The sequence below is a fragment of the Epinephelus fuscoguttatus genome, linkage group LG21, assembly GCF_011397635.1.
Source record: "Epinephelus fuscoguttatus linkage group LG21, E.fuscoguttatus.final_Chr_v1".
Classification (NCBI taxonomy): Eukaryota; Metazoa; Chordata; class Actinopteri; order Perciformes; family Serranidae; genus Epinephelus; species Epinephelus fuscoguttatus.
Window position 1 is genome coordinate 278,382 of NC_064772.1, and position 12,854 is coordinate 291,235.

The 12,854-nt window shown below is 39.3% G+C and overlaps 1 protein-coding gene and 1 long non-coding RNA gene across 4 annotated transcripts in view; both read left to right on the top strand.

The window, feature by feature from the left end:
- The window catches only part of arhgef4 (Rho guanine nucleotide exchange factor (GEF) 4), a 377,437-nt gene that overhangs the window by 32,055 nt on the left and 332,528 nt on the right, over nt 1-12,854 (top strand). The gene's annotated exons all lie outside the window — the stretch shown is intronic.
- Nucleotides 1-12,854, top strand: part of LOC125882146 (uncharacterized) — a 26,898-nt gene continuing 14,044 nt past the window's right edge. Inside the window, exons 1-3 of one of the 2 annotated variants that reach the window (XR_007448304.1) lie at nt 1-84; nt 2,068-2,336; nt 8,743-8,878. This is a non-coding gene — a long non-coding RNA (uncharacterized LOC125882146). Of the gene's footprint in view, nt 85-2,067; nt 2,337-8,742; nt 9,089-12,854 lie in introns of those variants that run through there. The other variant, XR_007448303.1, reaches the window with a different exon arrangement.

Consider the following 12,854-nt stretch of genomic DNA (forward strand, 5'->3'; position numbering starts at 1 on the left):
ATCACCAGATAGATAAATTTGTTCTGAACGCAAACATATAAAGCTTGTATGTCTATGGACTGAAAAATGTCACCTTAATCACAAGTTTACAATGTGTTGGCCCTCATCTTTTCTTCCAGAGATCATCATGAGGAGTTGTGTCCTGCACCTTCTAACGCTTCTTAAATCCAAACTGTTCAAGTTATGACAAAGTCCTTCACAAGTAATGTTCAGCAGGGGTAGAGCTGTAATTTGTGCAAGTTTGAAGCAGTTATGATAAACGGTGTAGGAGCAAATAATTTTTGTTCGACAGAATTTGTGAAAAACGTCACCTTACATTCAAATAACATCACACACACAAACACACACAGGCTTGTGTCTGTCAGAGTGAAGTCATTGTTATGCTAATTGACCATGTCATTAGGTGACTTCAAGCTCAGTTTGACTAATAACTAATGATAACAAAATCAGCAGGCATTTCACACTACAGCAGCAACACAACCTCACATGTCACCAGCCAGGCACCGCTGTGATAGAAGTTAATCTGCTGCACATTTCTTTGTTACTCAGGACTGTCTTAAGTTACTGAATTTTTGCAGATCAGTCATTTCTTTGAGCATCACTTTTTGTCTTAACGTTCAAATATTACACTGCACAAATTCATCCTCAGCTCAAATCAAACCTCTGTCGTTTTTATATTTATTTGATTTAATAACACTGTGCACAAGGATCAGACTGGCAATCTGTCATAGCAGCTCCCAAATGTTTATTGCACATAATGTAGCTTACAACAACATTAATAAAAGTAATAATATTATAGTTATAATTCTGGCAACTATAGTACAATATGTTGAATTAATATCTGATTGTATACATATGTGACACTAATCATATGTGTATAATAACAGTAGAAGTATGAGAAACACAGACAGACAGACATAGACGGCCGAGTTCTCAACATGCAGAGGGAGAGAAGGGAGCAAGCGGGCAGAGGGGGGAGAGAGAGAGAGAGAGCGAGAGAGAGAGAGAGAGGGAGGGGGGATAGAGACTGGTGTGTGTGTGTGTGTGTGTGTGTGTGTCCGTTTCTGTCTGTGTGTGCCATACTTCTCCTGTTATTACACACATATGATTATTGTCACATATGTATACCATCAGATATTAATATATACTTCCCACATGTTGTACCACAATAGCCAGAATCATAAGTCAAACTCAATTTTAAAAACTGTAAAGGGTTCTTATGAAGGTGGTGTGAGTGTATATTTTGCAATTTGTAGACATAAGCCATGTGACCTAATGAAACTTTGACAGTTTGTGATAGAAGTTAACCTGCAAGACAGTGGAGCACAAAGGCTCTGAAGAAGAGGCCGAGTTACTGACATGCAGTAACAGGACACGAGAGAGAGACGAGAGAGAGAGAGAGAGAGAGAGAAAGAGAGAGAGAGAGATGGGGGGACAGGGAGGGAGAGAGAGAGAGTTTGCTGACATATTGACATATCTCACATGTTCACATACTTCCTGTTTGTGGCAGACAAAGTTACAGATTGCACGAAGTATACATAATGTTGTATGCATCAAAAACACAGCATTTAATTTTTCTGTCAATTACATCAAAAGAAAGGTTTTTGATGAGACTACTGTGTTGTTGAATGTAACATTTCCTCAAAGATGTATATTCTTTCCTGATGTTTGTAACACTGTTACTGACTTGTACTTGAAATGAGGTGATTTACTACAACCCTCCAGGTCAGTCTCTTGGGTTCAGAGACATAAAATTGATAAAATACATGGAAATACTTTTAAGGTCATTTTTAAAGTAATTTAAAACCTCGTGTGTGTGACCACATACACACTTCACTCTGACACACAGACTGTCAGAGTGAAGCCTTTGTTATGCTAATTAAGGACTGCATGCAGCTCAGACACAGAGCAGAATGGCTTGAAACTTCCTCAAACAAATGCTTCCAGATGCCAAACCGTGGGTCCCATCTTCAATCTGAAAACATCACCAGATAGATAAATTTGTTCTGAACGCAAAAATATAAAGCTTGTATGTCTATGGACTGAAAAATGTCACCTTAATCACAGGTTTACAGTGTGTTGGCCCTCATCTTTTCTTCCAGAGATCATCATGAGGAGTTGTGTCCTGCACCTTCTAACGCTTCTAAAATCCAAACCGTTCAAGTTATGACAAAGTCCTTCACAAGTAATGTTCAGCAGGGGTAGAGCTGTAATTTGTGCAAGTTTGAAGCAGTTATGATAAACGGTGTAGGAGCAAATAATTTTTGATCGACAGAATTTGTGAAAAACGCCATCTTACATTCAAAGACCGACAGCTCACTTCCTGTTGGAGTTAGGTCAGGGTTTGCAGCGCGACATTTGTAGGTCTTGATGAGACGAACGAGACAGTTTTTGTTTGGTCTTTCTAAGTGGTTCCTACCCGTCGCACCGGGCATTTTAGTGTGTCTAGGTGGCACAACAAATCCTCAGGAGGTTTTGGCGCACATCACCTGAAACGCGTCATAACATCCAAACCAGTCGAGGATTGAAAAAGTTACGCACAATAATTGATAAGGACACGTTGAAGAATAATGTGTGCGAGTTTGAAGCCGATATGATAAACGGTGTCGGACTAGTTGATTTTTAAAGGAATTTTTTTTTTTTGAGGAAAACTCTCATTTTGAAAGTGAAATATCTCACTTCCTGTTGGAGTTAGGTCATGGGTGCAAGTGCGTGATTTGTAGGTCTTGATGAGACGAACGAGGCTGTTTCGGTTTGATCTTCCTACGACGTTCCTACTGGCTGCAGCGGCCATTTTTGTGTTTCTAGGTGGCGCTAGAGAGCCCATTTTGGCACTTTTCAGATTAATTTCGTCAGTTTATAAAATTTTTCGCCAGTCCTGACAGGCATGCCAATTTTGGTGAGTTTTCGAGCATGTTTAGGGGGTCAAATTCCAGTTGAAAGTCGCGTACGCTGAAAGAAAGAAAGAAACAATAATAATAATAATTAAAGCTGCAAGCAGCGTTGGGAGGAACCTCGGCCCCCCACCGTCGTCCCCCGGCTCAAGTTGCAGACCTAAGCCATGTGACCTAATGAAACTTTGACATGTGCGATGATCTAACAACACACACACACAAACACACACAGGCCTGTGTCTGTCAGAGTGAAGCCATTGTTATGCTAATTAATGACCACGTACTTAGGTGACAGCACAGGCACTTCAAGTTCAGTTTGACTAATGACTAATGATAACAGAATCAGCAGGACGCATTTGACACCACAGCAGCAACACAACCACACACGTCACAATATCCAGGCACCGCTGTGATAGAAGTTAACCTGCAAGACAGTGGAACACAAAGGCTCTGGAGAAGAGGCCGAGTTACTGATATGCAGTACGGCAGTTAGTGACGAGCAGAGAGGGAGAGACGGGAGAGAGAGGAGAGAGGGGGGAGAAAGAGAGACAGAGAGAGAGAGGGGGGAGAGGGAGTGGAGTGTTTGTGTGTGTGCGTGAGTGTTATTGTGTCGCTAAAATTTGCAAATTATGAGCTGCAGTTTGCTCTAAGGTTACATTATTTTTTTTCTCCATGTCTCTCTCTCTCTCTCTCTGTCTCTCTCTCTCTCTGTCTCTCTCTCTCTCTCTGTCTATCTCTCTCTCCCTGTCTTTCTCTCTCATACTTACACCCACAATGAATATTTGGTATGTATACTACTGACATGCAGGACGGCAGAGTTAGTGACATGCAGAGAGGGAGAGAAGGGAGAGAGAGGGGAGAGGGAGGAGAAAGAGAGACAGAGAGAGAGAGAGAGGGGGGGGACAGGGAGTGGAGTGTGTGTGTGTGTGTGTGTGTGTGTGTGTGTGTGTGAGTGTAATTGTGTCGCTAAAATTTGCAAATTATGAACTGCAGGTTGCTCTAAGGTTACATTAAATTTTTTTCTCCATGTCTCTCTCTCTCTCTCTCTCTCTCTACATATATATATATCTATATATATATATATATATATAGAGAGAGAGATATATATAGATATATATAGATATATATATATCTCCCTGTCTTTCTCTCTCATACATACACCCACAATGAATATTTGGTATGTATACTCTGACTAGGAGTTAAAAATCAAAAAAAAAAAAATTATATTTTTATGGTTGTTTTTCAACAAAGACAAAAAAAAGTCCTGAAGGGGAACGGTGTGTATTTTTATTGAAAAATAGAAACTGCCCCCAAAAATGATAATGCATCAAAATTGGTGTTGTTATTTATCATTCACATATCACAGACTGTGATAAATAAAATAAAAAAAATCCATCCAACATTTATTATATAGTTAATCTTAATTCATGTTTTTTTCATTAAATTAACAGTGACTTCATGTAAATAAAATGGCAAATATATTGTGAAAATCCTCAAAAGGAATGAATATTAGATATGCATAATCTGAGAACAAGTTTCTTAAAAGATTTAAGCAAAAAAATGTAGAGAAATATGTTAATATTTAATATTTTTCTGTTGTTCACACCATTCCGAAGGGGACAGGTGTGATTTTTTATAAGGGGGCCCGCAGGGTTAAAAATGCAAGGTTCTTATGAAGGTGGTGTGAGCTTATAATTTGAAACTTGTAGACACAAGCCATGTGACCTAATGACACTTTGACATGTGTGATGATCAAACAACACATCCATATTCATTTGAAATCATGTGACCTAGTGAAAGCTTGAGTGATGTGTACTGGCTGCTTTGAGGATCTAAGTGCAGCAAACAGACACAAATATATACTAAGACCTACAAATGTTGAATTAATATCTGATTGTATACATATGTAACACTAATCATATGTGTATAATAACAGCAGAAGTATTAGAAACACAGACAGACAGACAGACATAGACGGCCGAGTTCTCAACATGCAGAGACGGAGAGAAGGGAGAAAGAGGACAGAGGGGGGAGAGAGAGAGGGAGAGAGAGAGAGAGAGAGAGAGGGGGGATAGGGACTGGTGTGTGTGTGTGTGTGTGTGTGTGTGTCTGTGTGTGTCCGTTTCTGTCTGTGTGTGCCATACTTCTCCTGTTATTACACACATATGATTATTGTCACATATGTATCCTATCAGATATTAATATATACTTCACACATGTTGGACCACAATAGCCAGGATCATAAGTCAAACTCAATTTTAAAAACTGTAAAGGGTTCTTATGAAGGTGGTGTGAGCGTATATTTTGCAATTTGTAGACATAAGCCATGTGACCTAATGAAACTTTGACAGTTTGTGATAGAAGTTAACCTGCAAGACAGTGGAGCACAAAGGCTCTGAAGAAGAGGCCGAGTTACTGACATGCAGTAACAGGACACGAGAGAGAGGGCGAGAGAGAGAGAGAGAGAGAGAGAGAGAGAGAGATGAGTTTGCTGACATATTGACATATCTCACATGTTCACATACTTCCTGTTTGTGGCAGACAAAGTTACAGATTGCAAGTATACATAATGTTGTATGCATCAAAACACAGCATTTAATTTTTCTGTCAATTACATCAAAAGACAGGTGTTTGATGAGACTACTGTGTTGTTGAATGTAACATTTCCTCAAAGATGTATATTCTTTCCTGATGTTTGTAACACTGTTACTGACTTGTACTTGAAATGAGGTGATTTACTGCAACCCTCCAGGTCAGTCTCTTGGGTTCAGAGACATAAAATTGATAAAATACATGGAAATACTTTTAAGGTCATTTTTAAAGTAATTTAAAACCTCACGTGTGTGTGACCACACACATACACACTTCACTCTGACACACAGACTGTCAGAGTGAAGCCTTTGTTATGCTAATTAAAGACTGCATGCAGCTGACACACAGAGCAGAATGGCTTGAAACTTTCTCAAACAAATGCTTCCAGATGCCAAACCGTGGGTCCCATCTTCAATCTGAAAGCATCACCAGATAGATACATTTGTTCTGAACGCAAACATATAAAGCTTGTATGTCTATGGACTGAAAAATGTCACCTTAATCACAGGTTTACAGTGTGTTGACCCTCATCTTTTCTTCCAGAGATCATCATGAGGAGTTGTGTCCTGCACCTTCTAACGCTTCTAAAATCCAAACCGTTCAAGTTATGACAAAGTCCTTCACAAGTAATGTTCAGCAGGGGTAGAGCTGTAATTTGTGCAAGTTTGAAGCAGTTATGATAAACGGTGTAGGAGCAAATAATTTTTGATCGACAGAATTTGTGAAAAACGCCATCTTACATTCAAAGACCGACAGCTCACTTCCTGTTGGAGTTAGGTCAGGGGTTGCAGTGCGACATTTGTAGGTCTTGATGAGACGAACGAGACAGTTTTGGTTTGGTCTTTCTAAGTGGTTCCTACCCATCACAGCGGGCATTTTCGTGGGTCCAGGTGGCACAACAAATCCTCAGGAGGGTTGGGAGCACATCACCTGTAACACGCCATTACATCCAAACCATTTGAGGATTGAAAAAGTTACGCACAATAATTGATAAGGACACATTGAAGAATAATGTGTGCGAGTTTTTTGTTATGCTAATTAAGGACTGCATGCAGCTCACACACAGAGCAGAATGGCTTGAAACTTTCTCAAACCTTCCTTCCTTCCTTCCAGATCCCAAACCATGGGTCCCATCTTCAATCTGAAAGCATCACCAGATAGATAAATTTGTTCTGAACGCAAAAATATGAAGCTTGTATGTCTATGGACTGAAAAATGTCACCTTAATCACAGGTTTACAGTTTTTTGGCCCTCATCTTTTCTTCCAGAGATCATCATGAGGAGTTGTGTCCTGCACTTGCTAACACTTCTAAAATCTAAACCAATATGTTGAATTAATATCTGATTGTATACATATGTGAAACTAATCATATGTGTATAATAACAGTAGAAGTATGACACACACAGACAGACAGACATAGACGGCCGAGTTCTCGACATGCAGAGAGGGAGAGAAGGGAGAAAGAGGACAGAGGGGGAGAGAGAGAGAGAGAGAGAGAGAGAGAGGGGGGGGGGGATCGGGAGTGGAGTGTGTGTGTGTGTGTCTGTCTGTGTGTGCCATACTTCTACTGCTATTGTAGACATATGATTATTGTCATATGTATACCATCAGATATTAATATATACTTCCCACATGTTGTACCACAATAGCCAGAATCATAAGTCAAACTCAGTTTTAAAAACTGTAAAGGGTTCTTATGAAGGTGGTGTGAGCATATATTTTGCAATTTGTAGACATAAGCCATGTGACCTAATGAAACTTTGACATGTGTGCTGATCAAATCAAACCTCTGTCGTTTTTATATTTATTTGTTTTAATAACACTGTGCACAAGGACCAGACTGTCAGTCTGTCAGATCAGCTCTGAAATGTTTAATGCTCATAATATGTAGGTCTTATTGTTTACATTTTAAAAATCTTTATGACGCTTCAAAGACATACTATCAATGACTAATAATCTCTATCAATGATGTTATTAGTCACACTGATGGAACATAATTCCTATAGCCTAATATTGCAAATTATTTGTTAATATTTCTGAGTGAGCAATGGTGCAACATTGCAGAGTCTTTAAATTTACTACATCTGTAACTGAAATACTGTCACTGAATGCTGTTGAGTCAAGAAACAAATATCGATCAATCAATCAATCAATATCACAAATCACAATTTGCCTCACAGGGGTTTACAGCATACAACATCCGTCTATCCTCAGGACCCCATGAGACAGAAGGGGAGACAGAGAGAGATGCAGGAGAGATGATCATGACAGTAGCTTACAACAACATTAATGAAAGGAATAATATTAAAATTATAATTCTAGCAATTGTGGTACAATATGTTGAATTAATATCTGATAGTATACATATGTGACAATAATCATATGTGTATAATAACAGTAGAAGTATAACACACACAGACATAGACGACCGAGTTAGACATGCAGAAAGGGAGAAAAGGGAGAAAGAGGACAGAGGGGGGAGAGAGAGAGAGAGAGAAAGAGAGAGAGGGGGGGTGCAGGGAGTGGAGTGTGTGTACAATATGTTGAATTAATATCTGATTGTATACATATGTGACACTAATCATATGTGTATAATAAAAGGGAGTGGAGTGTGTGTGTGGGTGTCGTGTCTGTCTGTGTGTGCCATAATTCTACTGTTATTATACACATATGATTATTGTCACATAAGTATGACAAAGTTTTAGGAATGAGTTTGGTAAATGTTATACTGTCATGTCTGTGTGACCACACACACTTCACTCTGACAGTGTGTCAGAGTGAAGCCTTTGTTATGCTAATTAAGGACTGCATGCAGCTGACACACGGAGCAGAATGGCTTGAAACTTTCTCAAACAAATCCTTCCAGATGCCAAACCGTGGGTCCCATCTTCAATCTGAAAACATGACCAGATAGATAAATTTGTTCTGAACGCAAACATATAAAGCTTGTATGTCTATGGCCTGAAAAATGTCACCTTAATCACAAGTTTACAGTGTGTTGGCCCTCATCTTTTCTTCCAGAGATCATCATAAGGAGTTGTGTCCTGCACCTTCTAACGCTTCTAAAATCCAAACCGTTCAAGTTATGACAAAGTCCTTCACAAGTAATGTTCAGCAGGGGTAGAGCTGTAATTTGTGCAGGTTTGAAGCAGTTATGATAAACGGTGTAGGAGCAAATAATTTTTGATCGACAGAATTTGTCAAAAACGCCATCTTACATTCAAAGACCGACAGCTCACTTCCTGTTGGAGTTAGGTCAGGGGTTGCAGCGCGACATTTGTAGGTCTTGATGAGACGAACGAGACAGTTTTGGTTTGGTCTTTCTAAGTGGTTCCTACCCGTCACACCGGGCATTTTAGTGTGTCTAGGTGGCACAACAAATCATCAGGAGGTTTTGGCGCACATCACCTGAAACGCGCCATAACATCCAAACCATTCTAGTAATGGAAAAGTTACGCACAATAATTGATAAGGACACGTTGAACAATAATCTGTGCGAGTTTGAAGCCGATACGATAAACGGTGTAGGAGGAGATGTTTTTTAAAGGAATTTCTTTTTTTTAGGAAAAATCTTACTTTGAAAGGAAATAGCTCACTTCCTGTTGGATTTAGGTCATAGGTGCGAGTGAGTGATTTGTAGGTCTTGATGAGACGAACACGGCTGTTTTGGTTTGATCTTCCTATGACGTACCTACTGGCTGCAGCGGCCATTTTAGTGGTCTGAACAGTTAGGTGGCGCTAGAGAGCCCATTTTGGCACTTTTCAGATTAATTTTTTCATTTTATAAAATTTTTCGCCAGTCCTGACATGCGTGCCAATTTTGGTGAGTTTTGGAGCATGTTTAGGGGGTCAAATTCCAGTTTAAAGTCGCGTCGGATGAAATAAACAATAATAATAATAAAAAACGCTACAAAAACAATAGGGTCCTCGCCCTTTCAGGCCGAGGTCCCTAATTAAAGATGCAAGCAGCGTTGGGATGGACCTCGGCCCACCGCCGTCGACCCCCAGCTCAAGTTGCAGACCTAAGCCATGTGAGCTATTGAAACTTTGACATGTGCGATGATCAAACAACACACACACAAACACACACAGGCCTGTGTCTGTCAGAGTGAAGCCATTGTTATGCTAATTAATGACCACGTACTTAGGTGACAGCACAGGCACTTCAAGTTCAGTTTGACTAATGACTAACGATAACAGAATCAGCAGGATGCATTTGACACCACAGCAGCAACACAACCACACACACCACACTATCCAGGCACCGCTGTGATAGAAGTTAACCTGCAAGACAGTGGAACACAAAGGCTCTGGAGAAGAGGCCGAGTTACTGATATGCAGTACGGCAGTTAGTGACGAGCAGAGAGGGAGAGAAGGGAGAGAGAGGAGAGAGGGGGGAGAAAGAGAGAGAGAGAGAGAGGGGGGAGAGGGAGTGGAGTGTTTGTGTCTGTGTGTGAGTGTTATTGTGTCGCTAAAATTTGCAAATTATGAGCTGCAGGTTGCTCTAAGGTTACATTATTTTTTTTCTCCATGTCTCTCTCTCTCTCTCTCTCTCTCTCTGTCTCTCTCTCTCTGTCTATCTCTCTCTCCCTGTCTTTCTCTCTCATATATACACCCACAATTAATATTTGGTATGTATAATACTGACATGCAGGACGGCAGAGTTAGTGACATGCAGAGAGGGAGAGAAGGGAGAGAGAGGGGAGAGGGGGGAGAAAGAGAGACAGAGAGAGAGAGAGAGAGAGAGAGAGAGAGGGGGGGGGACAGGGAGTGGAGTGTGTGTGTGTGTGTGTGTGTGTGTGAGTGTAATTGTGTCGTTAAAATTTGCAAATTATGAACTGCAGGTTGCTTTAAGGTTACATTATTTTTTTTCTCCATGTCTCTCTCTCTCTCTCTCTCTCTCTCTCTACATATATATATATATATATATATATATATATATATATATATATAATATATCTCCCTGTCTTTCTCTCTCATACATACACCCACAATGAATATTTGGCATGTATACTCTGACTAGGAGTTAAAAATCAAAAAAAAAAAAATTAATATTTTTATGGTTGTTTTTCAACAAAGACAAAAAAAAGTCCTGAAGGGGAACAGTGTCTATTTTTTATTGAAAAAAAGAACCTGCCCCCCAAAATGATAATGCATTAAATTGGTGTTGTTATTTATCATTCACATATCACAGACTGTGATAAATAAAATAAAAATCCATCCAACATTTATTATATAGTTAATCTTAATTCATGTTTTTTCATTAAATTAACAGTGACTTCATGTAAATAAAATGGCAAATATATTGTGAAAATCCTCAAAAGGAATGAATATTAGATATGCATCAATCTGAGAACAAGTTGCTAAAAGATTTAAGCAAAAAATGTAGAGAAATATGTTAATATTTAATATTTTTCTGTTGTTCACACCGTTCGAAGGACAGGTGTGATTTTTTATAAGGGGGCCCGCAGGGTTAAAAATGCAAGGTTCTTATGAAGGTGGTGTGAGCTTATAATTTGAAACTTGTAGACACAAGCCATGTGACCTAATGAAACTTTGACATGTGTGATGATCAAACAACACATCTCAACACATTCATTTGAAATCATGTGACCTAGTGAAAGCTTGAGTGATGTGTACTGGCTGCTTTGAGGATCTAAGTGCAGCAAACAGACACAAATATATACTAAGACCTACAAATGTTGAATTAAAATCTGATTGTATACATATGTGACACTAATAATATGTGTATAATAACACTAGAAGTATGACACACACAGACAGACAGACATAGACGGCGAGTTCTCAACATGCAGAGAGGGAGAGACGAGAGAAAGAGGACAGAGGGGAGAGAGAGAGAGAGAGAGAGAGAGAGAGAGAGAGAGAGAGAGAGAGAGAGAGGGGGGATAGGGAGTGGAGTGTGTGTGTGTGTGTGTGTGTGTGTGTGTGTGTGTGTGTGTGTGTGTGTCTCTGTGTGTGTCAGTGTCTGTCTGTGTGTGCCATACTTCTCCTGTTATTACACACATATGATTATTGTCACATATGTATACTATCAGATATTAATATATACTTCCCACATGTTGTACCACAATAGCCAGGATCATAAGTCAAACTCAATTTTAAAAACTGTAAAGGGTTCTTATGAAGGTGGTGTGAGCGTATATTTTGAAAGTTATAGACATAAGCCATGTGACCTAATGAAACTTTGACATGTGTGATGATCAAATCAAACCTCTGTCGTTTTTATATTTATTTGTTTTAATAACACTGTGCACAAGGACCAGACTGTCAGTCTGTCAGATCAGCTCTGAAATGTTTAATGCTCATAATATGTAGGTCTTATTGTTTACATTTTAAAAATCTTTATGACGCTTCAAAGACATACTATCAATGACTAATAATCTCTATCAATGATGTTATTAGTCACACTGATGGAACATAATTTCCTATAGCCTAATATTGCAAATTATTTGTTAATATTTCTGAGTGAGCAATGGTGCAACATTGCAGAGTCTTTAAATTTACTACATCTGTAACTGAAATACTGTCACTGAATGCTGTTGAGTCAAGAAACAAATATCGATCAATCAATCAATCAATATCACAAATCACAATTTGCCTCACAGGGTTTTACAGCATACAACATCCCTCTATCCTGAGGACCCCATGAGACAGAAGGGGAGACAGAGAGATGCAGGAGAGATGATCATGACAGTAGCTTACAACAACATTAATGAAAGCAATAGTATTAAAATTATAATTCTAGCAATTGTGGTACAATATGTTGAATTAATATCTGATAGTATACATATGTGACAATAATCATATGTGTATAATAACAGTAGAAGTATGACACACACAGACATAGACGGCCGAGTTAGACATGCAGAAAGGGAGAGAAGGGAGAAAGAGGACAGGGGGGGGGGGGGGAGAGAGAGAGAGAGAGAGAGAGAGAGAGAGAGACAGAGAAAGAGAGGGGGGGCAGGGAGTGGAGTGTGTGTACAATATGTTGAATTAATATCTGATTGTATACATATGTGACACTAATCATATGTGTATAATAAAAGGGAGTGGAGTGTGTGTGTGGGTGTCTCTCTGTCTGTGTGTCTCTGTGTGTCCATGTCTGTCTGTGTGTGCCATAATTCTACTGTTATTATACACATATGATTATTGTCACATATGTATGACAAAGTTTTAGGAATGAGTTTGGTAAATGTTATACTGTCATGTCTGTGTGACCACACACTTCACTCTGACAGTGTGTCAGAGTGAAGCCTTTGTTATGCTAATTGATGAGAGCTGCATCTCACACACAGAGCAGAATGGCTTGAAACTTTCTCAAACAAATCCTTCCAGATTCCAAACCG